At 38.2% G+C, this 26,387-nt stretch overlaps 1 long non-coding RNA gene across 1 annotated transcript in view; it reads left to right on the top strand.

Moving 5' to 3' along the window:
* Window positions 1-26,387, top strand: part of LOC120095588 (uncharacterized) — a 113,338-nt gene that overhangs the window by 40,142 nt on the left and 46,809 nt on the right. The window contains exon 2 of the long non-coding RNA XR_015632879.1: window positions 773-880. This is a non-coding gene — a long non-coding RNA (uncharacterized LOC120095588). The remainder of the gene's footprint in view (window positions 1-772; window positions 881-26,387) is intronic.

Here is a 26,387-nt window from a genome sequence, read left to right as displayed (position 1 = left end):
TGTGTGTGTGTGTGTGTGTGTGTGTCTTAGTTAGGGCTTTATGGCTGTGAACAGATACCATGACCAAGGCAACTCGTATAAGGACAACATGGAATTAGAGCTGACTTACAGGTTCAGAGGTTTAGTCCATTATCATCAAGGTGGGAACATGTCAGCATACAAGCAGACATGCTGCAGGAGGAGCTAAGAGTGCTACATCTTCATCTTTAGGTCTTTAGGAGAAGACTGGCTCCCATATGGTTAGAAGGAGGGTCTTAAAGCCCATGCCCACAGTGACACACTTCCTCCAACAAGGCCATTTATCCAAATAGTGCCACTCCCTGGGCCAACCATATTCAAACTATCACAGTGAATTTAGGAATGATAACATGGGATTGGATAAACTACAAAGAGGAAAGGTTTATAGACTTGCATTTATTATTCTACTATTGCATTTATTATTCAACTTAGGTACTGTGAACTTTGTTTACATATTAACTAAGATTACTTTAATTTAAATTTTATTCAAATTATAGGAAGTGTGACTAATCCAAAATACATAGTATGCATTTATGACTGTATAAAATTATTTTATTTTATTTATTTATTTTATATTTGAAGATAATAGCCATGTGATTCTTTTCTTTTTTGACATCTCAATTTGATATATGTTTCATTGTAAAGAGTGTTTATTAGTGAGAACAAAAAAGGGCAACAATTTATTGTGGGTGGAAAATTTTCAGAGGAATCAAAAGAAAACTATTTCCTTTATTATTTGCTTGTTTGTTTTTAGGGGAAGCCAAGTTGAGATGGAATTGGACTGTGAACAGCTGACTAATTTCTCACAAGATCAGGAGGTGAAGTGAGGATGAAAACCAACAGTTGAATGTGCCACACCACGGTGAGCATTCTCAGAACTAAATCAGGAAGAAAAGAATCTGTTAGGAATTAATGAAAAATGAAAAATCCATTCTAGCAGATAAAGAAATTGGAGCAGAATGACAGGAAGGGTGTGGGAAGTGCTCTGAGTCCTGCACACAGTGACAAACAGTGCTCTTTACTTATAGGTTCTGTTAAAATAAAATAACACATTGAAGAAAATATAAATAGTTTATTCTGGGTCAAATATGAGTTACCAAAGATTCAAGTTATACTGAATGACATATTCCACTGTTGATGATGGTCTGCGAACTTGTTTTTTAAAAAATCCTAGACCAAAACAAAGTCATAATTCAATATTTTATCAACCACATTGGTGGGAGCCTCAAGTAGGCAGGCTGCTGCAAAATGGAGTCTCTTTTATAGGTCTCAGATGTTGTATTTGGCTCCTTATACTCTTAGTTAGGGTGATGTTGTCTATAGGCCATCTAGGCTTAGTGTTACATTTCAGGAATATTATATACTATTCATGAGAATGTTAATTTATACATAAAAGGTAAGATATACAGCTAGTAGGACATTTAACAATGAACTAAATTGTTTTGAATCCGTACTTACAACATTTCTTCTCTTCATAGAGATGATGTTCTGGTTATCCAAAGTTAATCAGTCAGAAGGGTCTTTAATATAAATGCAAGGGACTAGGCATGTAGCTCAATGAGAGAGGGCTTTCCTAGGATGTAAAACCCTGAATTCTAACCCAAGCATAGCAAGAAAGTAAAAATAGATAAGTCATTCCATTAAAATTTACAAATGGGCTGGAAAGACGGCGCTACAGCTAAGTGTCTGCTGCTCTTACAGAAGACAATTTTTGTTCCCTGCACTCACATCAGTTGGCTCAAAATTGCCTGCAACTCCAGATCCAGGATATTGGAGGCCTTTATACCTGTACACATATGGCACACACACACACACACACACACACACACACACACACACACACACACATTTTTAAAATAATAAAATGTGTTTTATGTAAGAATGATGGCTCCTATCTGTAATCCCAGGACTTGAGATGTTGACATAAGAGGACTGTCTTGAGTTTAAAACCAACAGGGACTACACGGTGATTCCAACTCCAGATGAGCCTGAGCTACAGAGGGAGTCCCTGCCTCAAACACAAAGAAAATGGGCCTCCTTCTAAGAAGCTCATCAATGTTAGTAGTCTTTAATGGTAAACAAAAACATGTTTGCTGGAATCTACTAGAAGAAAGCAGCAGAGAAACTTGGGGATGTGGTTATGAGAATATTTGGGTGCTTATACATAACTTAAGGTATGTATTTCATGAAATGTTTATAGAAGATGAAAAGCCACATCGCACACAGTGTTAGAGAAAGTCTATAGAATTTAAGTTTAAGAACGTCCTCAATACTAGTCCTCTTTTAGAAAATCTACCATGTCATTATTTCAAAAGAAAACAGTAAGCTTTGGTGGAATGAAAACTTGATTATAGTTCATATCTTCCCATGATTTCCCCAAGTGCTATGAGAAGCACAACCATTGCATTCCTTGCTCGGGTTGTCTAAAGCACATAGTAAAGACATGGTTTAGAGCATATCTGTGTGGTTTACAGCCAGTGAGACCTGTTTGCATTGTCTGTGATTCTAAATGTGCTTAGGAAGTCATGGTACCTCCTTAGCTTGGGAACGAGTACAGGTTAGAAAGCCTACTGTTCTTGCTCAGGTATCAAAACAGGTCTATTAGACCCACTAGATGATGTTATTCAAATCAACTTAGCTGTTCAATATTGTATTAGCAAAATGGTGAAAATAATATTCACCTATGAAACCACACATAGTTGTCTTGATACACTGAGGAATTCTGTAAAGAAAGTTCTATATGCATGTATTTTGCTGTTATTTATATCATGGTGTTTGAGACGAGATCTCATAATATAGCTCAGGATAGCCTAGAACTCAATATGTCGCCAAAGCTGACCTGGGGGGTTGGGATTAGAGGTTTGTGCCACCATAGCCTGATTTAGGCACACTTTTTTTTTAATTTAAAATGGAAGAGTAAGGAAATCAATATATACACATACTCTTATTATTTAAAAAAAATAGTGCAATCTAATTCAAGGGTTGCAAATGGTCCTGGTTAAAGTAAATGTGTTCCCAAATAAAACCGAAATCATACGTCTCAGAAAGTAGTTGCTAGCAAAAGGGGGAGGGTGGGTTGTAGAGCTGGGTGGGAGACAGGACTGGGCAAAGTAAAGACTAATCAAAATACATTATATGCTTATATAAATTTGTCAAATAAAAATTAATGAAAAATTAGTGCAACCATAGAATAATCATGCTGTCCTATACATACATATACATGATATATGCTATATCATGCAAGTTCCTGTAGCAGGTGAATAATATTAATCCATCTAAATGGATGGCCATATTGTATTGTCTGTGGCAAAAAAAATGTTGAGCATTTTCCACTGTCACAGTTGTCTGTATTAGACTTGGAGAAGCCGAGTGACCTCATTCTCCTCGGAAGCGTTTACAGATGGTTTCCTTTTCATACAGTGTTGCTCCTTATTGTGGTAGAGGATGTCGTTTCTGACTCTAGATTTCTCCTGTTCAGTCGACCTCTTGGCTTATCTCCTTTCTAAAGATATCTGCATATTAGATACTTCATTTTTCACTGTCTGCCCTCATTCTCAACACTAAGGTTTTCCTAATTGAACTTACAGTTAAAAAATAAAAATGGAGACATCCATTAGATTTATATCTGAGCCCTTAATCTGCCAAATTTTCTGGACTTAGGTATTAAAATATACACAGCTATACAGATCCTTTTGTATATCTAACCAACATATCAAAATAAATATGTATCTAATCAACTTCTCAAACTTCCCCTCAACTCTACTTCCTAAATACAATCACAATTTTTGCAACCTGTTTCTCTGTTTCCTGGACCTTCAGCTCATTAGCACATCCTATCGGTGTTGTACCAGTGAATATTCCTCCACATTGTTATAGACTAACCCTTGAATCTCTAGCCACTATTTCAGTTACATCTTATAAAACATATATCTGTTTCCTTGTATACCATATCCCTTTGGTAAATCACATTTATCTTTTAATCTATTATCACTCTCTTCCTACTAATGAATTGGTCTAGGTTCTATTTTCAGATCCATATCTAGATAAGTATAAATATACATTGAAAACACTCAGTAACAGTAGGAAATGAGTGAATGTATAGCTTTCATAAAATTTCTTGAGAGACAAGCCTTTAATCTGTTAGGAATCAGACTGGAAATTGTGTGTCACCATTAGTGGGCCAGCTGAGGTGATGTTTACAGTTTATATATATATATATATATATATATATATATATATATATATATTCCTTATTTGTAAAATGCATTATTTGCCATTTCTTTTCACTACAACTGCACTGTTATTTTGATTTAAATAAGCCATTCTGCCTGTTATCAACTAAAGTCAGCTGTATTAAATGCTTTGCTCAGCAGAGCAAGGCAATGCCTTTTTTTTTCCTTCTGCTTTGAGCTGCCTACATCTCTAAACATCTTACACATCAGAAATCTTACACCCAGAAATATTTTTATATTCTCCCCACAGTGTAACAACAATGGTCAGGCCCATGATCGTGATAATAAGTACCATTACCTCAAAGTATTTCAAAGTGTGTCAAAGGAGAGCTGGCGAAAATCTATCTGTCCCAGTAGTAGATCTCTGCCTACATCATCCTTTTCTTTTCTTTTTGCCAAAAACACCTCTTTGACAACAGGCATAGTAAAAGGACTCTCCAGTGTAATTTGAATCTCTTACCAAAAAAGTTGAATCTCTTTCAGAAGGTAAAATGTTGTTCAATACATTTAAATGATTTTAAATTTTAATTCTCATAGATGTTCTGGCCATACAAATCATGAATCTGTAGCCCACTGTGTTACTTGGTCCAATAATAAGTTAGTGAAACACAAAAAAAGTGCTACAGTAATAATTCAGCTTCTCTGTGCTGCATCTAATAATTACCAAAATGCATTATATTATTTCCAGATGAGACTTATTCTCATGGCAGTTGCTCCTCCTCTCCTATTTTCAATGCTGTTGACAGTTCCTCTTTGGTATCCATCCTTTCATGCCAGAAGAGTCATCCCTTTTTTTTTTTTATTAACTTGAGTATTTCTTATATACATTTCGAGTGTTATTCCCTTTCCCGGTATCCGGGTAAACATCCCCCTCCCCCCTCCCCTTCCTTATGGGTGTTCCCCTCCCAACCCTCCCCCCATTGCCGCCCTCCCCCCCCCCCCGATGTGGAGAAAGAGGAACACTCCTCCATTGTTGGTGGGATTGCAGACTGGTAAAACCATTCTGGAACTCAGTCTGGAGGTTCCTCAGAAAATTGGACATTGAACTGCCCGAGGATCCAGCTATACCTCTCTTGGGCATATACCCAAAAGATGCCTCAACATATAAAAGAGACACGTGCTCCACTTTGTTCATCGCAGAAGAGTCATCCCTTAATGCTTGCTTTGCTTCATGTCATATATCCAGTGAGTCACTTCATCTCAGTTCTGCATACAAGGTGTTCCTGGCACCTAATCTCCTTGCTTTAGCATCATAACCTCTCTTGCAGATTGAGGAGCTTTAGCTTCAAAGAGATATATCCATGTGGCTTCTGACCACACCTTCCACTGCATTAAACCAAAGAAGGGTCAGCCCAGAAATAGGTGCCAAAGCCTTGTGTCTGAAAGGTGACAGGAACTGGAAATGGTGGTCTTGCTTGCTTGTATACTGGGCCACAGAGGAGTTACTTGTGGTAAGAGAAACAAGCAAAAGAGAATTAGCTGTGATGACAGACAAGCAGAGCTTCAGATTTCTCCTTGGTTTCTGCCAGCAGCATGACCCTATGGGACTCACCTTTCTAGAACTAAAGGTACAGCATCTTTGACTTTGGGGTAATAATTCAAATGGCAGAAAGTGGTGATGAGACTAACTAAGGTCATGTACCCTGAAAGATGATAGCTGACCTGTTTGAATGCTCACCAGAACATAGTGTCCTTCTTATATTCTCTTACCACTTCTAGGCATCATCAAATGCAACTCAGAACCCTGTATGTTCTCCTAGACCTCTGGTGTTGCCGTTATGTGGGAACCAAGAATTTATTTCCTCAAACAATTCAAGGTTTTGCTGCAGAAGATTTATGCTGTGTCTTAAGGTAGCCATTTGTCTCAATAGTTCTCCAGATCTAATTTTTCTTTTTTAAATAATAATAAAAATTAAAGATAACTTATTATTTTGTCTTTTGTTTTCTTGGAGCTGAGGGAGGACCAACCCAGGACCTTGTGTTTGCTAGGCAAGCGCTCTACCACTGAGCTAAATCCTCAACCCTCTAATTTTTCAATACTGTAATATGCTTTGCTTCATGTTATTTTTATTCAACAACTCCCCTTGGGTCATAACTAAAATTTTTTATGATAATAGTGACCTTTTTCTCACTTACCTTTTCTATCCCTGTTCTTCTCATTCTCTTATGAAATCAGCTACACATTGAGGTGAGGTAGATAGATAGATAGATAGATAGATAGATAGATAGATAGATAGATAGATAGATAGATAGATATGGTATATGGCTACTGAAACAAAGATACTTATCTTTTTCTACTTCATGCTTCCTTGGTCTTCTCATAAAGTTCCCAATGCCCTTCCTGTATAATCTCTTTAATTAGAATGCCTTTTTCTGCCTGCAATTCCAGTAAGTTCTCAGTATTTCTAAAAGAAGTACTCTATAGAAACTGCAAAACTTGCCTTCCTCTCCAGAAGCCTGTTTCTTGCCTGAGTGTTCCCAGTGCATACTGGTGACATATCATCTATGACATATCTATAAGCATGCATCTTGTCTTTGTGCATCTGTCTTAGTATCTGCCACACAAATCCCATGACTGGGTAAGAGTGTGCTTGAAGGTCCATAAGTAATAAATCATGGATGGTGTCATCATTATCCTTTTGTCCTTAACTATTTTTCCTTCTCTAGACAGTCACAGTCCTATCTGAATTGTCTTTGTCACACTGTGTTGTTGCTTTGTATTCTGTATCATAAATGAATTTGATTTTTATGCAAGCACTATTTTCACATAATCCTGAACACCAAGAATTAAAGCCTGGGTGAATACTTGATTAAGCATACTCTTATTTGCAAAAAAAACTGGGTGAATACTTGAGTATATATTCTCACATTTGCATAAAATCCTGGGTGAATATTTGCGTATACATACTCTCATTTGTGCAAAAATAGCATTCTGTAATTGATATTTCAAAGTTGAAAATTTTCAAAGTCCTTGTAGAAAGAAAGGCCTTAGTTAAATTAATCATATTTTGCCAGTTTGTTGAATAAGCTGGAAAAAAATCAATTGTAGTTTGAACAACTTTCAAAATAAACATTTATAATTCCTTCCCAAGCAATGTTCTTTTGTATCTTAAGACCAAATTAAGTAAATAAGTAAAAATAAATAGGTCCTTCCATGATGGCCCTGAGAGAGATGCCGCATTTGAAAAACCATGAGGGGTCTAAACATATTTGGCGTCTGGTTGATGCCAGGAGCCAGCCTGACCTGGAATAGTTTGAAGCGGGACACAGGTTGCTTTAAAGACTGATGGTCTTCAAACAAAGTTTTAAAAACTAATCATCTCTGGCCTTCTAACTCCCTAACTATACTGAATGCTTGCTGATAAAGTCTTAAAAATAATCCTAAACACTTTCTTGCTATTCCATGGTTAAAAACCACTGGCTTGGGCAATTAACATCAATTGTCTAGCAAGTGGGGGATTAAGTAAAAAATGTATTGCTAGGGCTCCTTTATCTGGCCAAGCAGCCAAAAGCCTTTCAGTGGCCTGACTAGTTAAAGTTTTGTGAACCAGAGAAAAAGGAAAGGAAAAGAATTAAGGTGCTTTATGCAGGCAAATACTCATACATGCATTTACATTTTCATTCACATTCTCATTTACATATTAACACATTCACAATTTTTGGGGGGCTAACCATATGTCTTACTCCACAAGTATTCATGTATACTTACATATATGCACATACCTACATACATCATATAGAAAAACAGACATATACATTTAGATGGATGGATGCATGGATGCATGGATGGATGGACAGATTGATGGGGAAGAGCCCCTCAAGCTAAACTATCCAACCACTATCTATGTTAGTTTTGTTTTGTTTTTTGGAGCTGCGGACCAAACCCAGGGCCTTGTTCCTGCTAGGCAAGCGCTCTACCACCTAGCTAAATCCCCAATCCCTCCAACCACTAATTTTATTTCCTTTCTCTGACCTTTTTATACTTTCTTAGACAAAAAAAAAGTTCTTTAGAAAATTACCTCAGAGATAAAATGTTACATAAAATGGGAATTACGGAAGGATGTTGATATTACATTCAAAACAGTGTTTCATTCTATATGCTCATTATAACTTCAAAGCAACCGTTTTTGCATGGCCTTGCCTTATCATAGTTCACACCTGTGGTTTTATCCTTGGACCTAAATGTTTTTCTTGAACACAAATTTGTCCCAAGTCTATTTCTTTTTAGTGTGATTATGAAAGTTCACTGTATTTCTTATTATGCAACCTTTACTCTATGAGGAATGGGCACATTCTATTCTTGATTCTAACTTTATTATATCTTTAGCAAAACAACTAAGACCATCTTGTAAAACTGTCTTCCTAAAATTATTTGAATCAAATAGCAATTCTATAAAATTCTTAATTCATCTGAACAGTCTTGATTCATGAAAGTTCATCTTTATATTGATCTGCAGGAAATCTGATCAGTAGGGTGAGCTAATGCCTTGGGATTATTATATTAATTTAATAATGACAGGAAACATATATCAGCTGCAAGAAGAAACCTAAAATGAAGTGTCTTTGGGTCTTGCTGTCAAGCTCACCCATGGCAGACCATTCGAAAATGGTGGGTGGCCTCCCGGAAGACTATCTGCTAGCCTTAGCCTATCCTAGATGACTCCAGACAGGCTGATTTGTGGTATTTAACTTTTTTACAACCAGTCAAAAGGTAGTACACATTCAATTCACTTTCCTCTCCTAGCACAATGCTACTACAGTCTACACAGGATCCAGTTCTCTGAGATAAGGCCAGAGATAGGACAGCAGACAGCACCTAGCTAGTTGACTGATTCCAACAGTTCTGTCTGGGGAAAGGACAGTAAGTGCCTGTTTTCCTTCCTGGATTGTGATATACCTTCATTGTTCAAATTATTAGGACAGCATCATAATTTGTGTCATTCTGTAAATAATCTGGTGGTATGGATTAGGCCTTTTCATCTAGTGACTTATATATGACCTTTCAAAGTCCAACCTTGTTTTTTTAAAAAATGACAAAATAGAGAACTTGTACTTCCTGACAACTTGAGCTGGAAATGTCATTCAGGTTCTATTAACTAAGCATAAAAATATATTACTATCATGCCCTAGGGAAGATAAGGGTATTTTTAGCCTCCTTCCATTGCTTTAAAAGAAGAATTTTCTAAAAAATTCAGATTAGAGATAAATATCTCTCTTAATTATCTATAACAATGGAGAATAGAAAATTAGGATCCACAGATAATCCACAATTCTATCTTAGGAGCATATTAAACATTTGTTCTGAATGACCTTCTTTGCTTAGCGTGGAAAATTCATTTGAATTTTTTCTGTGACGTGTATTTATGACTCTTCCTTTAGTGATCACCAATGAAGGAGACACTAACAAATATCTGAAAGCACATCACCAAGAGTCAAAAACTCGCATCACACGTAAGCAAGTCTTCTTTTGGGTTTTTACCATACACATAGCCTCCCTAAAATAGAGTGAAAGACAAAGCATTTTGTGTATTCTGTGATTGAATCCATAATTGCCTTAATTAGGGTTTTACTGTTGTGAACAGACACCATGATCAAGGCAACTCTTATAAAGAACAGCATTTAATTGGGGCGGGCTTACAGGTTCAGAGGTTCCATCCACTATCATTAAGGCAGGACCTTGGGAGTGTCCAGGAAGGCATGGTAACAGGAGAAGCTGAGAGTTCTACATCTTCATCTGGAGGCTGCTAGGAGGAGATTAGCTTCCAGGCAGCTAGGATGAGTATATTAAATCCCACATCCAGAGTGACACACCTACTTCAACAAAACCACACCGACTAATGGCGTCACACCCTAGGCCTAGCCATCCTAATAATAAAGGCAAGATAGCATTGCCTCTCTGCAAGAATCAGGCTGCATCTTTGTCAACCCTATTTCACAACCGGCACAATCTAGTACCCATATTAATAAAATTGTGCTATTTGAAAGATAGAGTTGGGGAGATGGCTCAGGGAGTAAAGTGCTTGCTCTATATATGTGCATGCCTGTGTTGAGAAGCCACACTCCTGTGTGGAAGAACAAGTCCAATTGTAGCAACATATAGCTGTAATCCCAGAATAAGGAGGCAAAACCAGGAGAGTATAGGGGACAGAGGTAAGCTCACTATGCAGCTAGTCTAGCCAATCTGTGAATTCCAGGTTCAAGAAGAGATCCTGTCTCAAAAAAAAAAAAAAACCAACAATAATATACATGAGAATAGCGATGGTGATGATGGTAATGATGGTGATGTTGGTAATGATGGTGATGATGATGATGATGGTGATGATGATGATGATGTTTATGACAATGGTGATAAGGTAGAATAATAGAGGAAGACACATGGCAATGACCTGAGAGTGAAAAGGTTACAGGAGAGGTTACTAGGGTAACTGATACCCTAGTAATAATGATACTTTCTATGCTTGTATAATATCATGAATTGCATTATGTGCTAAATGGGCTAATCACTCTGTGCTGATAAAGCTTCAGAAACTAAAAACCCTTCCAGATTCAGGGTGAACAGAGCAAAAGTTTCTTGTTTGTTTTGCTACATTCAAACTTCTGTGTCTGGGTTCAGTGTCTGAAAACCATTTCCTTATTCAAAGGTTCTTTATGCTGTGAGGTCTCAGCAGCCACGGCCCTTCCACCTGTCCAGGAACAATCACATACATGGATTCAGATATGTGGATTTGGGTCTCTTATTTAGAATTCTTAAGCAGAAGGGGGAACCATTTGTCATTGTCTGCAATCTTCTTTTCTGTCCCCAAGTCTGCTTGTAATTTGACTGCAGTTTCCACTAGCAACATGCTTCCATAGAGGGTTGTTTTCAGTGAAGGCTTATAGGCCAGGGGCTCTTGCCACCCTTAAGTACTTAGACTGTTCTCAAACCAAAAGTGGAAAAAACAAAATCTTTAACTGCTTTCTTCATGAAGCAATTTTACAAGTGCTGCCCCTAAGCCTCCCACATCAAAATAACCTAATCTACTTGTTCCAGAAACACAGAATTCTTAGCCTTGCTTCCAAGCTGGAACCAGGAAAACAGTATTTCAGCAAGCAATTCAAATGATTCCTTACTTATCATAAAGCATTTTTAAACAGAAACTTCTTTGAGTTTTTATATAACTGATACTCAGACCCTGATTCTTAATGTTACACTCTGAAGAAAGCATGTATTTCCATTTCAATGAATAAGTTTGAGATTTACATGTTTAGTTCTTATTATTGATGAAGAAAAAATTATTTTTCTCTTCTAACTCTACACGTTGGCTGGTTACTTGAGAGTATTATTTTGTTTTATATATGCCAAAAAAACTGTGTTAAAAGTAAAATGAATATGCTAATTGTTGCAATGTACCTGAAAGCCACCTTCCTCATTTATTTTAGGTGAAATTCTAAAACAAATACAATCTATGGTCAAATCGATAGGTTCTACATCTGGGAATCAAACTGTAAACTGAAAATAACTTCTTAAAAATTATATCTGAAAAAATATATCTGTACCCAGGCATGGCGGCATAAGCCTTTAATCATAGCACCCAGGAGTCAAGAGTCAGAAGCAGTTGGATCTCTGTGAGTTCTAGGCCAACCTGGTGAGCTCCAGGACAGCCAGAGCAAACTGTGACACCTTGTCAAAAATAAAAGTGTCTATACACACTTCTTGTCATTTTATGAAGTCTTGTAAGTAGTCTAAAGATGATTAATGCATAGGAAGATGCGTGCAGATTATATACAAATATAAGTTCATATACATAAAAGACTGGAGCATCCAAGAATTTTGGTATCTACTGCAGTACTGGACCTGACCATCTACTTTTACCATAGGATAGCTGTATTTGAATTTACAGCTCAATTTGGGATTCTTCTTCAAATGTTATTGCCTATTCAGAATTGTGAGATGTCCTATGTGTCTATGTACATGCATGTACACTTATATACCAGGTTATGTTCAGTAGGTATTTAAGTGTTCCTCCCCAGCAAAGGGCAGCAGCAAACAAGAAGGGAGAGGCAAGCAATGAAGAAAAACTAGATCCCCAACTGCCTGACTCAAACTGCCCATGGAACTCCATTAACACTATAAATGTAAAGACAGAATACCCAAGAACCTTAGGACAGCAACCACAGAGCAATCATTCCAAACTGTAAGGCTTCTCTGAGTTCGACGGCACTGGCTGTCCTTCCTAGGCAGCCTGCCCTGACCATGATGTTATGGAATGATGTACATCGATTCAACCCAGCCCCTGCTTACACAGATATACATGGAGACTAGTAATGTCTGCCTCAGACAACTTTCAGCTGGAAGGATGCACATCCAAGTAAGTGAATTAAGTCAGGCTCAGAAAGACAAATATTTTCACTGTTTGTAGATGTGCTAGTGATACATCGAATTGTGCATGTATGTGTGCCTGGCATGGAACCAAAAGTCAAATGGGAAGAAAGGGAACTAAAGAGAGGGAAAAGGAGAAAAGGAGAAAAGGATAGCAACAGGAGCAAAGAGAGAAACATGGTCAAAGTGTAGTTCATAGTCAAGTGTAAACATTGCTATGAAACTCAGTACCATGTACTATGAATATATACCAATTAAAAAGAAAGACATTGGGGTTGGGGATTTAGCTCAGTGGTAGAGCGCTTGCCTAGCAAGCGCAAGGCCCTGGGTTCGGTCCCCAGCTCCAAAAAATAGAAAAGAAAAAAAAAAGAAAGACATTTTTGAAGTCTCTAAACAACAAAACAAGTTGTCAAATTCCAGTAGACCTTGCAAATGTAACAGTTTTCAGTGTTCATCCCTCCAGGACTGAGTCAGGCAATGCTCTTCCTATCATAAAAGAATAAATACCGTGTTTAAATTGAACATGAATTGAGCCACCAGACATAGTTATTTTGGTTCCTTGAGAACCAGAGCACACTATAGCTAGCCTGCAAACTCCGACTCTGTGCTTTGCAGAAATAAAAACAATACTCAGGCTGTTTTCACGGGCTCATATTTCTTGTTGTATTACCTATGCAAAGGACTTTGGCTGGATAATTTCATGACTCAAACACTAATCCTACACCAAATATACACAGAAACTTCTTAGACGAGGAGGGCAACCCTGTAGAAGAACCATAAGTCTCAATTTAACCTGGATCCCCGAGATCTCTCACACACTGGGTCACCTACCAGGCAGCATACACCAGATGATATGAGGACCCCAACACATATACAGCAAAGGACTACGGGGATCTGGGTTCAGTCCGTGAAGATGCATCTGTTTCTGTTTAACTGATATAGTGATGGAATGGGTGTTGAGTATATCATATGCTTTATAAATTGTAGAATGGTAATAATTGTACTCAATTTATATATAAGTGAAAAGGCTTTTTAACTGGACAAAAAGGGGGAAAGGTTGTGGTTTGCCCTGAAGTTATCTGTATTTTGATGCTAATTCCACTGCCCTGAGGACAGCTGCCTAGTCTCTTACCCAGGAATCAGGTGACTTCTCCAGAACCTCCTCATTGAATTTGTAAAGTACAGGTGAGGGGCAGGTACAGGATAGAAGGAGGCCTGTCATTGGAGAAGGAAGGATGAGCGGGAGAGAAGTTTGAAGGAACAGGAGGAAACAAAAGAAAGGAGAAGAGAGAGGAGGGAAAGAGAAGCCATGGCAGGTGATGTTAAGATTCTGCTGTGTATTTACAGGTTGTTATTAATGTTCCTAAGGGATGGATGGTACCGGGCTTTGCATGTTTAAGTGGGCAATTATATCTTATCAATTGGATCTAAGATTATTGTGTTGTGTGTTCTTTTATGTGAGGGTTCGAGTGTAGCAAAGTGTGCAGCTGGGATGTGTTTCCGCCAAGATATCTAGCAGATATCTTGGGGCACCATGGTGCAGGACCTAGCAGGGTAAAAGACCATTATACTTTTCTTTATTTTTTATCTTTTTACAACAACATCTAACCCTCAAGAGACTGGAGACCCCAGGGAGTTTCGAGGTCTGGTGAGGTGGGTAGGGTGGCACATCCTTGTGAAGATAGGGGCGGAGCTGGATGGAGATAGGGGATGTGGAACAGTGAGAGGGTGGATTGGAAGGAGAATAATATCTGGAGTTTAAAAATAATTTTCTTTAAAAAGTGATATTCCTAGAGGTCATTCTCCAGGATTCTATCTGCAGTAAAGGCAGTATCCTCTATTCCCATCACTCGAGGAAAGATTCTGCCATATGCATTCCCTGAAACGGAAACACTGACCACTTTCTCAAGTATTTAATAACTGTGTTCAACTTCCGTGGAGGGGAGTTGTAATTCTGGGCAACCACTTCACAGTTTCAATAGAGAAGTCAATAACTTTACTCTGGTAATATAACTAAGAATGAAAAATGAATGTTAAGTAATCGGAACTCCTATTGAGAGCTTAGATTTTACTCAATGAGATCGTGACTGTTTGTAATTTGAGGATGAGATTTCTGCTTTTGCATTTTGATTTAAGAGTTGCATAATAATGGATCTTGATAAATAATGATCTCCCAGAAAATTTCATTTTCTGCACCATTTTATTATCTACAAGAGGTTTGATTTTTTTATATTAATAAACCCTGTCATTTGTTGTAAAAAAAATAGAAATAAAGAAAATAGAAGCAAGTGTTTAACATGATCATGCAGAATCCTATAATATTTTACATTTAATTATTTCACAACTTATTAAGGGCTGGTATTTAAAAGGACTACCACCATCTCCTATCAAATTATTACTCCAAGTTCTCTCAGTGAGAGCCCTATCCCAAAGAAGATAACAGCTATGCTGAAGGAATCTTATGATCTTCTAGATACTTCCCTGAAATAAACAATTTCAATACGTGAATGAACTCTATCCTATTCCTTCTATAACTAAAGGCTAAAGGACCTCAACTAGTTGCCAGAGGAAAATGGAGCAAAACAAAGCCTTATAGCTCATTTATGCTTTTGTACTTCAGGATCTTCTCATCCCTTTTCTCAATTCTATATTTATAAAATAATGATGCCAATTTATAGGGTGTGTTTGTTGGTTGCTTGGTTAGGTTTTTTTGAAACAAGGTCTCTCTACATACATCTGGCTGTCCTAGAACTCACTATGAACACCAAGCTGGACAGTACTAAAAGAGATCCACCTGCCTCTGCCATCCAAGAGCTAGGATTAAAGGCATGTAAAAAACATGCCCCAATTAGCTTTTACATTGTTAATGCAGAATCGCTACAATAATAGAATTCTTACTACACAAAAGTCATAACAAATCGGTAGTATTTTGGGACTAAGCTTATTTCATAATAAAAAATAATTCCAGGTTTGTTGTGTTTATGAAGAATACAGAATGACATTAGCTCCTTAGCATAGACTACAAGTCTATAGTAATTTAAATTCACTTCCAGCAATATTAATAGCAATAGTATTTGTCTTAGTTAGGGTTTCATTGCTGTGAAGAGATACTATGACCAAGGAAACTCTTATAAAGACAATATTTAATTGAGACAGGCTTACAGGTTCAGAGGTTCAGTCCATTATCATGATGGTAGGAAACATGGTAGCATTCAGGCAGACATGGTGCTGGAGAGGGAGCGAAGAGTTCTACATCTTGATCTCAAGGCAGTCAGGAGAAGAGTCAGCAGCTAGAAGGAGGGTCTCAAAGCCTATCCCCACAGTGACACAGGTCTTCTAACACGGCCACAGCTACTAATAGTGCCATTCCTTGGGCCAAGCGTATTCCAACCACTATAATATTTTAGTTATAAATTCCAGACCATCAAATTATCTTATATAATTGAACAAGAGTTTCCAAGTCTGTGACTGGAAAGAAAGAAAGTTCAGAGAGCAAGAGAGGGGAGGAGAGGGCAGTCGTGGCTAATGCAATCACAGTGCATTAAATATCTTAGGAAATTATCAAAAAATAAATCAATTTTTAAAAGAGTTTCCAAATGTCACAGTCTTTTATCTCTGCTTCTTTGTCAGCTTCATAATCAAACTTTCATTATCTTTGTAGAAATGAGGCACTTCCCAGGAAGTCATCCTTTTATAACATCCCCCATCAAATCACAGTAAGGAATCAGGTGTTCTTGTCATCCCCCCATCAAATGATAACCCCTAGTTATTTTGGAACTACGGTTTAGTGATGCCAAGAGAATAAAAACTTCTTTCCCAACAAAGAAAACAAAAACCCATCAACAGAGCCTCATTAGATCTACCTGTTGTTCAACCTAAGGCCAAAACCTGTTGTTCACCACCTAGAAGCCCCCCCCAAAAAATGAAAGGCCAGTGTCTGAGGGAATGAGATGGAGAGGAGGCAGCTCTCTGGAGGTAATTTGAGTGAAAAGCAGGGAGAGAGGAAAATGAAGTGTACCTGGGAGTTGGCCTCTGAAATTTAACAGTAGAAAATTATTTCTCTAAAAGGACCCAAACCTATCTAGATAACTTAGTTATTAATTAGATTATTATTATTTTAAATTATTATTTCTTGTTGAAAGCATGTTACATGTTATATAACAATTTTATTGTCTTTTGGAAATACTGCATATCCTTCAATTAAATGATACTTAGGTTAGCTTTTATTAAATTACACTGAATAATTTCATCTCTGTGACTTATAGTAGATTAGGTATTATTTTATGACATAGTTATCAGGATTAGAAAATACTTTTATCTCTAAATCATAATTAGCTCTGCATTTCTATTTGATTATTAATATTTTTACAAAATTGATTCTGCCTGTGTAAATACTACCTGGAAATAATTTTTTTTGAAATTATTAGACATCTCCCAGGAAAGTAAGTATGCTCACTTGAGATCTCAGGATTCAAACTTCCAAAAAGGTTTACTCAGTAAAGAATGATGCTATACCTGGCCTTCACTGAAAGAATTAATAAATAAAATCTGATTTATATACACAATGGAGTAGTGTTTTAGCCCTAAAAGGAATGAAAAATGAAGTTATTTTCAGAAAAGAAATGTATTCAATAGGGGATATTCATATTAATTGTATTAAGTCACTCTCAGAAAGACAACTATCATGTTATCCATCCTAGATTTTTTGATTAATTATAATATTTCTCCCTTCCTTTTCCTACCTCCAAGGACTCCCATTGACCATCCACCCTTCTCTCTGTCAGATTCATAGCCTTTCTTTTCTTCAATTGTTTTTGTATGCACTTATGTCCCTGTATGTAGATTGATATTCTCAAATACAACCTCTCAGTCTGTACAATGTTACTTGTATGGGGGTTTGAATATGCTTTGCCCAGAGAGTGGCACTATTAGGAAGTGTGTCCTTGTTGGATTATGTGTGGCCTTGTTGGAGAAAGTTTGTCACTGTGAGAATGGACTTTGAAACTTTCCTCCTATCTGCCTCAAAGAGCATAGTCTCCTTTCTCCCTTAGGAGTAGGATGTAGAACTCTCAGTTCCTCCAGCGTCATGCCTACCTGGATGCTGCCTTGCTGTTTGCCATAATAATATTAGACCCAACCTCAGAACCAGTAAGCCAGACTCAATTAAATGTTATCCTTTATAAGAGTTGCCTTGGTCATTGTCATGGTTTGAATATGCTTGGCCCAAGGAATTGCACTATTTGGAGGTGTGGCCTTGTTGGAATAGGTATGTCATTGTGAGCTTGAGCATTAAGACTCTCATCTCAGCTGGCTGGAAGTCAGTATTTTGTTAGCAGCCTTCAGATGAAGATACAGAACTCTCAGCTCTGCCTGCACCATTCCTGCCTGGACACTGCCATGCTCCTCCTGCCTTGATGATAATGGACTGAACCTTGGAACCTGTAAGCCAGCCCCCAATTAAATGTTGTCCTTATAAGAATTGCCTTGGTCATGGTGTCTGTTCACAGCAGTAAAACCCTAAGACAGAAGTTGGTACCAGGGAGTGTGGTATTGCTATGATAGGTTTGACCACACTTTTCTTTGGAAGAATGTGGTTATGGGATTTTGGATTTGGAAAGCAATGAAATGCTTTAAATGGGGTTTAATGGGCTATCCCAGTAGAAACCTGGAAGATTTTGTTACTGAAAGTGATTTGAATTTTGCAGACCTGGTCCAAGAGGTTTCAGTGGAGAATTTCAATATGTGGCCTAGAGACTGTTTTTATAGTATTTTGGTGAAGAATATGGCTACTTTTTTGCCTTTGTTTGAATAATCTCCCTGAGGCTAAGGTAAAGAGACTCAGACTAATCACACTGACAAAGGAAGTCTCAGAAACACCCATCATAGACTTGTTCTCTGGTTAGGTTTCATGAAGAGCATTTTAAACAAGCACAGCAAAGCTTTGAAAGGAAAAATATAAAATAAATAGTTTGAGTATTAAAGAGACCCAAGAAGTGAAATGGAGCTGAATCCTGTGTTCAATGATGTTAAATTGAATTAAGGGAGTAATGACCTAGGGGCAAGATCCCACCCAGCTAAGTTTAGGTCCAGGCATAGTAGTATAAGCCTTTAATCCCAGTAGGCAAAGCCAAACATATCTTTGAATTCAAGACCAGCCTAGGAAAAAACAGGTTCTGAGTGAAGAAATCTTAAATCCAGGCATGGTGGTATACCCCCATTAATCCCAGCATTACAATAGACAGCCATGCAAATCTCTGAATTCAAGGTCGATCTACATAGCAAGTTCCAGGACAGCCAAGCTTAGGCAGTGAAGGAGTTAGAAAACAGAAAGCTGATGATAATAAAATAGAACAAGGGGGCCATGTTCCAGCCCCAGCAAACACTGGAATTTAACAGCTTTGGCCACATGACACTGGTTTTAGAGTCCAGAATAGAAAAGACTACTGGGACAATTGATTCTGGTTAGCTGGAGCTAAGAAATTGTGATTAAGAAAAGACCAGCGACCCAAATCCCGTGGGAGGGAGAGCTAAACCTTCAGAGAGGCAGATACTCCTGGGAAGCCAAAAGAGACTACACTCTGCCCACATTTCTGACTCCAGAGGAAAACACCAAACACCATCTGGGAGCCTGGTGCACTGGGGCTCCTGAAAAAGGCTGTGCAGGTCCTCCTGATTTCTGCCCTCGCTGAGAGCTCAAAAGCAACAATCACAAGGAAACTTGAGCCGCGGGACCGCAGGTAATACCAACTTTTCTGCTCCAAGCGACCTTCCTGGTAGACTCAGGATACAGGCCCACAGGAACAGTTGAAGACCTGTAGACAGGAAAAACTACATGCCTGAAAGCAGAACACTCTGTTCACACAACTGGCTGAAAGAAAACAGGAAAACAGGTCTACAGCACTCCGGACACACAGGCCTATAGGACAGTCTAGCCACTGTCAGAAATAGCAACTGAGATAATCTGATGGTGAGAGGCAAGCGCAGGAACCCAAGCAACAGAAACCAAGACTACATGGCATCAGAGCCCAATTCTCCCACCAAAACAAACACTGAATATCCAAACACACCAAAAAAGCAAGATCTAGATTTAAAATCATATTTGATCATGATGCTGGAGGACTTCAAGAAAGACATGAAGAACTCCCTTAGAGAAACACAGGAAAACATAAATAAACAAGTAGAAACCTAAAGAGAGGAATCACAGAAATGCCTGAAAGAATTCCAGGAAAACACAATCAAACAGTTGAAGGAATTAAAAATGGAAATAGAAGCAATGAAGAAAGAGCACAGGGAAACAACCCTGGATACAGAAAACCGAAGGAAGAGACAAGGAACCGTAGATACAAGCATCACCAACAGAATACAAGAGATAGAAGAGAGAATCTCAGGAGCAGAAGATTCCATAGAAATCATTGACACAATTGTCAAAGATAATGTAAAGCAGAAAAAGCTACTGGTCCAAAACAGGATATCCAGGACTCAATGAGAAGATCAAACCGAAGGATAATAGATATAGAAGAGAGTGAAGACTCCCACCCAAAGGACCAGTAAGTATCTTCAACAAAATCATAGAAAAAAACTTCCCTAACGTAAAGAAAGAGGTGCCCATAAGCATACAAGAAGCCAACATAACTCAAAATAGATTGGACCAGAAAAGAAACTCCTCCCGTCACATAATAGTCAAAACACCAAAAGCACAAAATAAAGAAAGAGTATTGAAAGCAGTAAGGGGAAAAGGTCAAGTAACATATAATGACAGACCTATCAGAATCACACCAGACTTCTTGCCTGAGAGAAAAAGCCAGAAGATTCTGGACACATAACATACATAACCTAAGAGAACACAAATGCCAGCCCAGGTTAGTGTATCCTGCAAAACTCTCAATTAACATAGATGGAGAAACCAAGATATTCCAAAAAACCAAATTTACACAATATCTTTCTACAAATCCAGCACTACAAAGGATAATAAATGGTAAAGCCCAACATAAGGAGGCAAGCTACACCCTAGAAGAAGCAAGAAACTAATAGTGTTGGCAACAAAACAAAAAGAAGAAACGCACACAAACATAACCTCACATCCAAATATGAATATAACAGGAAGTAATAATCACTATTCCTTAATATCTCTCAACATCAATGGCCTCAACTCCCCAATAAAAAGACATAGATTAACAAACTGGATACGCAAAGAGGCTCCTGCATTCTGCTGCCTACAGGAAACACACCTCAGAGACAAAGACAGACACTACCTCAGAGTGAAAGGCTGGAAAACAACTTTCCAAGCAAATGGTCAGAAGAATCAAGCTGGAGTAGTCATTCTAATATCGAATAAAATCAATTTTCAACTAAAAGTCATCAAAAAAGATAAGGAAGGACACTTCATATTCATCAAAGGAAAAATCCACCAAGATGAACTCTCAATCCTAAATATCTATGGTCTAAACACAAGCCCACCTACATACATAAAAGAAACCTTACTAAAGCTCAAAACACACATTGCACCTCACACAATAATAGTAGGAGATTTCAACACCCCACTCTCATCAATGGACAGATCATGGAAACAGAAATTAAACAGAGACGTAGACAGAATAAGAGAAGTCATGAGCCAAATGGACTTAACGGATATTTATAGAACATTCTATCCTAAAGCAAAAGGATATACCTTCTTCTCAGCTCCTCATGGTACTTTCTCCAAAATTGACCATATAATTGGTCAAAAAACAGGCCTCAGCAGATACAGAAAGATAGAAATAATCCCATTCGTCATATCAGATCACCACGGGCTAAAGCTGGTCTTCAATAACAATAAGGGAAGAACGACCACATATTCGTGGAAGTTGAACAATGTTTGACTCAATGATAACCTGGTCAAGGAAGAAAGAAAGAAAGAAATTAAAGACTTCTTAGAATTTAATGATAATGAAGGTACAACATACCCAAACTTATGGGACACAATAAAAAGCTGTGCTAAGAGGAAAACTCATACCTCTGAGTACCTGCAGAAAGAAACAGGAGAGAGCATATGTCACCAGCTTCACAGCACACCTAAAAGCTCTAAAACAAAAAGAAGCAAATACACACAGGAGGAGTAGAAGGCAGGAAATGATGAAACTCAGAGCTAGAATCAACCAAGTAGAAACAAAAAGGACCATAGAAAGAATCAACAGAACCAAAAGTTGGTTCTTTGAGAAAATCAATATAGATAAACCCTTAGCCAGACTAATGAGAGAACTCAGGGAGTATGTCCAAATCAACAAAATCAGAAATGAAAAGGGAAACATAACTACAGAATCAGAGGAAATTCAAAAAATCTTCAGATCCTACTATAAAAACCTATATTCAACAAAACTTGAAAATCTACAGGAAATGGACAATTTCCTAGACAGATACCAGGGACCGAAGTTAAATCAGGAACAGATAAACCATTTGAACAACCCCATACCTCCTAAAGAAATAGAAGCAGTCATTAAAGAACTCCCAACCAAAAAGTGCCCAGGTCCAGATGGGTTTAGTGCAGAATTCTATCAGACCTTCATAGAAGACCTCATGCCAATACTACCCAAACTATTCCACAAAACTGAAACAGATGGAGCACTACCGAATTCCTCTTTGAAGCCAAAATTACTCTTATACCTAAACCACACAAAGTCCCAATAATGAAAGAGAACTTCAGACCAATTTCCCTTATGAATATCGACACAAAAATACTCAATAAAATTCTGGCAAAACGAATCCAAGAGCACGTCAAAACAATCATCCACCATGACCAAGTAGGCTTCATCCCAGGCATGCAGGGATGGTTTAATATAAGGAAAATCATCAATGTGATCCATTATATAAACAAACTGAAAGAACAAAACCACATGATCATTTCATTAGATGCTGAGAAAGCATTTGACAAAATTCAACACCCCTTCATGATAAAAGTCCTGGAAAGAATAGGAATTCAAGGCCCATACCTAAACATAGTAAAAGCCATATACAGCAAACCAGTTGCTAACATTAAATTAAATGGAGAGAAACTTGAAGCAATCCCACTAAAATCAGAGACTAGACAAGGCTGCCCACTCTCTCCCTACTTATTCAATATAGTTCTTGAAGTTCTAGCCAGAGCAATCAGAAAACAAAAGGACATCAAGGGGATACAGATTGGAAAAGAAGAAGTCAAAATATCACTGTTTGCAGATGATATGTTAGTATATTTAAGTGATCCCAAAAGTTCCACCAGAGAACTACTAAAGCTGATAAACAACTTCAGCAACGTGGCTGGGCATAAAATCAACTCAAATAAATAAGTAGCCTTCCTCTACACAAAAGAGAAACAAACAGAGAAATAAATTAGGGAAACGACACCCTTCATAATAATCCCAAATAATATAAGTACCTCGGTGTGACTTTAACCAAGCAAGTAAAAGATCTGTACAGTAAGAACTTCAAGACACTGAAGAAAGAAATTGAAGAAGACCTCAGAAATGGAAAGATCTCCCATGCTAATGGATTAGCAGGATTAATATAGTAAAAATGGCCATTTTACCAAAACCGATCTACAGATTCAATGCAATTCCCATCAAAATACCAATCCAATTCTTCAAAGAGTTAGACAGAACAATTTGTAAATTCATCTGGAGTAACAAAAAACCCAGGATAGCTAAAACCATCCTCAACAATAAAAATGACTTCGAAACCCAACCGCCTGGTCAGGTGGGCACTCCTGAGGCTGCAGAGCGGAAGAGACCACCAACAATGCTCACCCCTGCCCACATCCCTGGCCCAAGAGGAAACTGTATAAGGCCTCTGGGCTCCCGTGGGGGAGGGCCCAGGAGCGGCAGAACCCCTGCCTGAGACACCGCCAGAACCTGAAGGAAACAGACCGGATAAACAGTTCTCTGCAACCAAATCCCGTGGGAGGGAGAGCTAAACCTTCAGAGAGGCAGACAAGCCTGGGAAACCAGAAGAGACTGCTCTCTGTACATACATCTCGGACGCCAGAGGAAAACACCAAAGGCCATCTGGAACCCTGGTGCACTGAAGCTCCCGGAAGGGGCGGCACAGGTCTCCCTGGTTGCTGCCGCCTCAGAGAGCCCGTGGGCAGCACCCAACGAGAGAACTTGAGCTTCGGGACCACAGGTAAGACCAACTTTTCTGCTGCAAGAAAGCTGCCTGGTGAACTCAAGACACAGGCCCAGAGGAACAGCTGAAGACCTGTAGAGAGGAAAAACTACACCCCCGAAAGCAGAACACTCTGTACCCATAACGGACTGAAAGAGAGGAAAACAGGTCTACAGCACTCCTGACACACAGGCTTATAGGACAGTCTAGCCACTGTCAGAAATAGCAGAACAAAGTAACACTAGAGATAATCTGATGGCGAGAGGCAAGCGCAGGAACCCAAGCAACAGAAACCAAGACTACTTGGCATCATCGGAGCCCAATTCTCCCACCAAAACAAACATGGAATATCCATACACACCAGAAAAGCAAGATCTAGTTTCAAAATCATATTTGATCATGATGCTGGAGGACTTCAAGAAAGACGTGAAGAACTCCCTTAGGGAAACACAGGAAAACATTAATAAACAAGTAGAAGCCTACAGAGAGGAATCGCAAAAATCCCTGAAAGAATTTCAGGAAAACACAATCAAACAGTTGAAGGAATTAAAAATGGAAAGAGAAGCAATCAAGAAAGAACACATGGAAACAACCCTGGATATAGAAAACCAAAAGAAGAGACAAAAAGCTGGAGATACAAGCTTCACCAACAGAATACAAGAGATGGAAGAGAGAATCTCAGGAGCAGAAGATTCCATAGAAATCATTGACTCAACTGTTAAAGATAATGTAAAGCGGAAAAAGCTACTGGTCCAAAACATACAGGAAATCCAGGACTCAATGAGAAGATCAAACCTAAGGATAATAGGTATAGAAGAGAGTGAAGACTCCCAGCTCAAAGGACCAGTAAATATCTTCAACAAAAATCATAGAAGAAAACTTCCCTAACCTAAAAAAAGAGATACCCATAGGCATACAAGAAGTCTACAAAACTCCAAATAGATTGGACCAGAAAAGAAACACCTCCCGTCACTAATAGTCAAAACACCAAACGCACAAAATAAATAAAGAATATTAAAAGCAGTAAGGGAAAAATGTCAAGTAACATATAAAGGCAGACCTATCAGAATCACACCAGACTTCTCGCCAGGAACTATGAAGGCCAGAAGATCCTGGACTGATGTCATACAGACCCTAAGAGAACACAAATGCCAGCCCGGGTTACTGTATCCTGCAAAACTCTCAATTAACATAGATGGAGAAACCAAGATATTCCATGACAAAACCAAATTTACACAATATCTTTCTACAAATCCAGCACTACAAAGGATAATAAATGGTAAAGCCCAACATAAGGAGGCAAGCTATGACCTAGAAGAAGCAAGAAACTAATCGTCTTGGCAACAGAACAAAGAGAATGAAAGCACACAAACATAACCTCACATCCAAATATGAATATAACGGGAAGCAATAATCACTATTCCTTAATATCTCTCAACATCAATGGACTCAACTCCCCAATAAAAAGACATAGATTAACAAACTGGATACGCAACGAGGACCCTGCATTCTGCTGCCTACAGGAAACACACCTCAGAGAAAAAAGACAGACATTACCTCAGAGTGAAAGGCTGGAAAACAATTTTCCAAGCAAATGGTCAGAAGAAGCAAGCTCGACTAGCCATTCTAATATGAAATAAAATCAATTTTCAATTAAAAGTCATCAAATAGATAAGGAAGGACACTTCATATTCATCAAAGGAAAAATCCACCAAGATGAACTCTCAATCCTAAATATCTATGCCCCAAATACAAGGGCACCTACATATGTAAAAGAAACCTTACTAAAGCTCAAAACACACATTGCACCTCACACAATAATAGTGGGAGATTTCAACACCCCACTCTCATCAATGGACAGATCATGGAAACAGAAATTGAACAGAGATGTAGACAGACTAAGAGAAGTCATGAGCCAAATGGACTTAACGGACATTTATAGAACATTCTATCCTAAAGCAAAAGGATATACCTTCTTCTCAGCTCCTCATGGTACTTTCTCCAAAATTGACCATATAATTGGTCAAAAAACGGGCCTCAACAGGTACAGAAAGATAGAAATAATCCCATGCGTGCTATCGGACCACCACGGCCTAAAACTGGTCTTCAATAACAATCAAGGAAGAATGCCCACATATACTTGGAAATTGAACAATGCTCTACTCAATGATAACCTGGTCAAGGAAGAAATAAAGAAAGAAATTAAAAACTTTTTAGAATTTAATGAAAATGAAGGTACAACATACCCAAACTTATGGGACACAATGAAAGCTGTGCTAAGAGGAAAACTCATAGCGCTGAGTGCCTGCAGAAAGAAAGAGGAAAAAGCATATGTCACCAGCTTGACAGCACACCTAAAAGCCCAGGAACAGAAAGAAGCAAATACACCAGGAGGAGTAGAAGGCAGGAAATAATCAAACTCAGAGCTGAAATCAACCAAGTAGAAACAAAAAGGACCATAGAAATAATCAACAGAACCAAAAGTTGTTTCTTGGAGAAAATCAACAAGATAGATAAACCCTTAGCCAGACTAACGAGAGGACACAGAGAGTGCATCCAAATTAACAAAATCAGAAATGAAAAGGGAGATATAACAACAGATTCAGAGGAAATTCAAAAAATCATCAGATCTTACTATAAAAACCTATATTCAACAAAACTTG

This window comes from Rattus norvegicus, chromosome 11 (genome assembly GCF_021556685.1).
Source record: "Rattus norvegicus strain SHRSP/BbbUtx chromosome 11, alternate assembly SHRSP_T2T, whole genome shotgun sequence".
NCBI lineage: Eukaryota > Metazoa > Chordata > Mammalia > Rodentia > Muridae > Rattus > Rattus norvegicus.
This window is presented reverse-complemented; position numbering and strand designations above follow the sequence as displayed.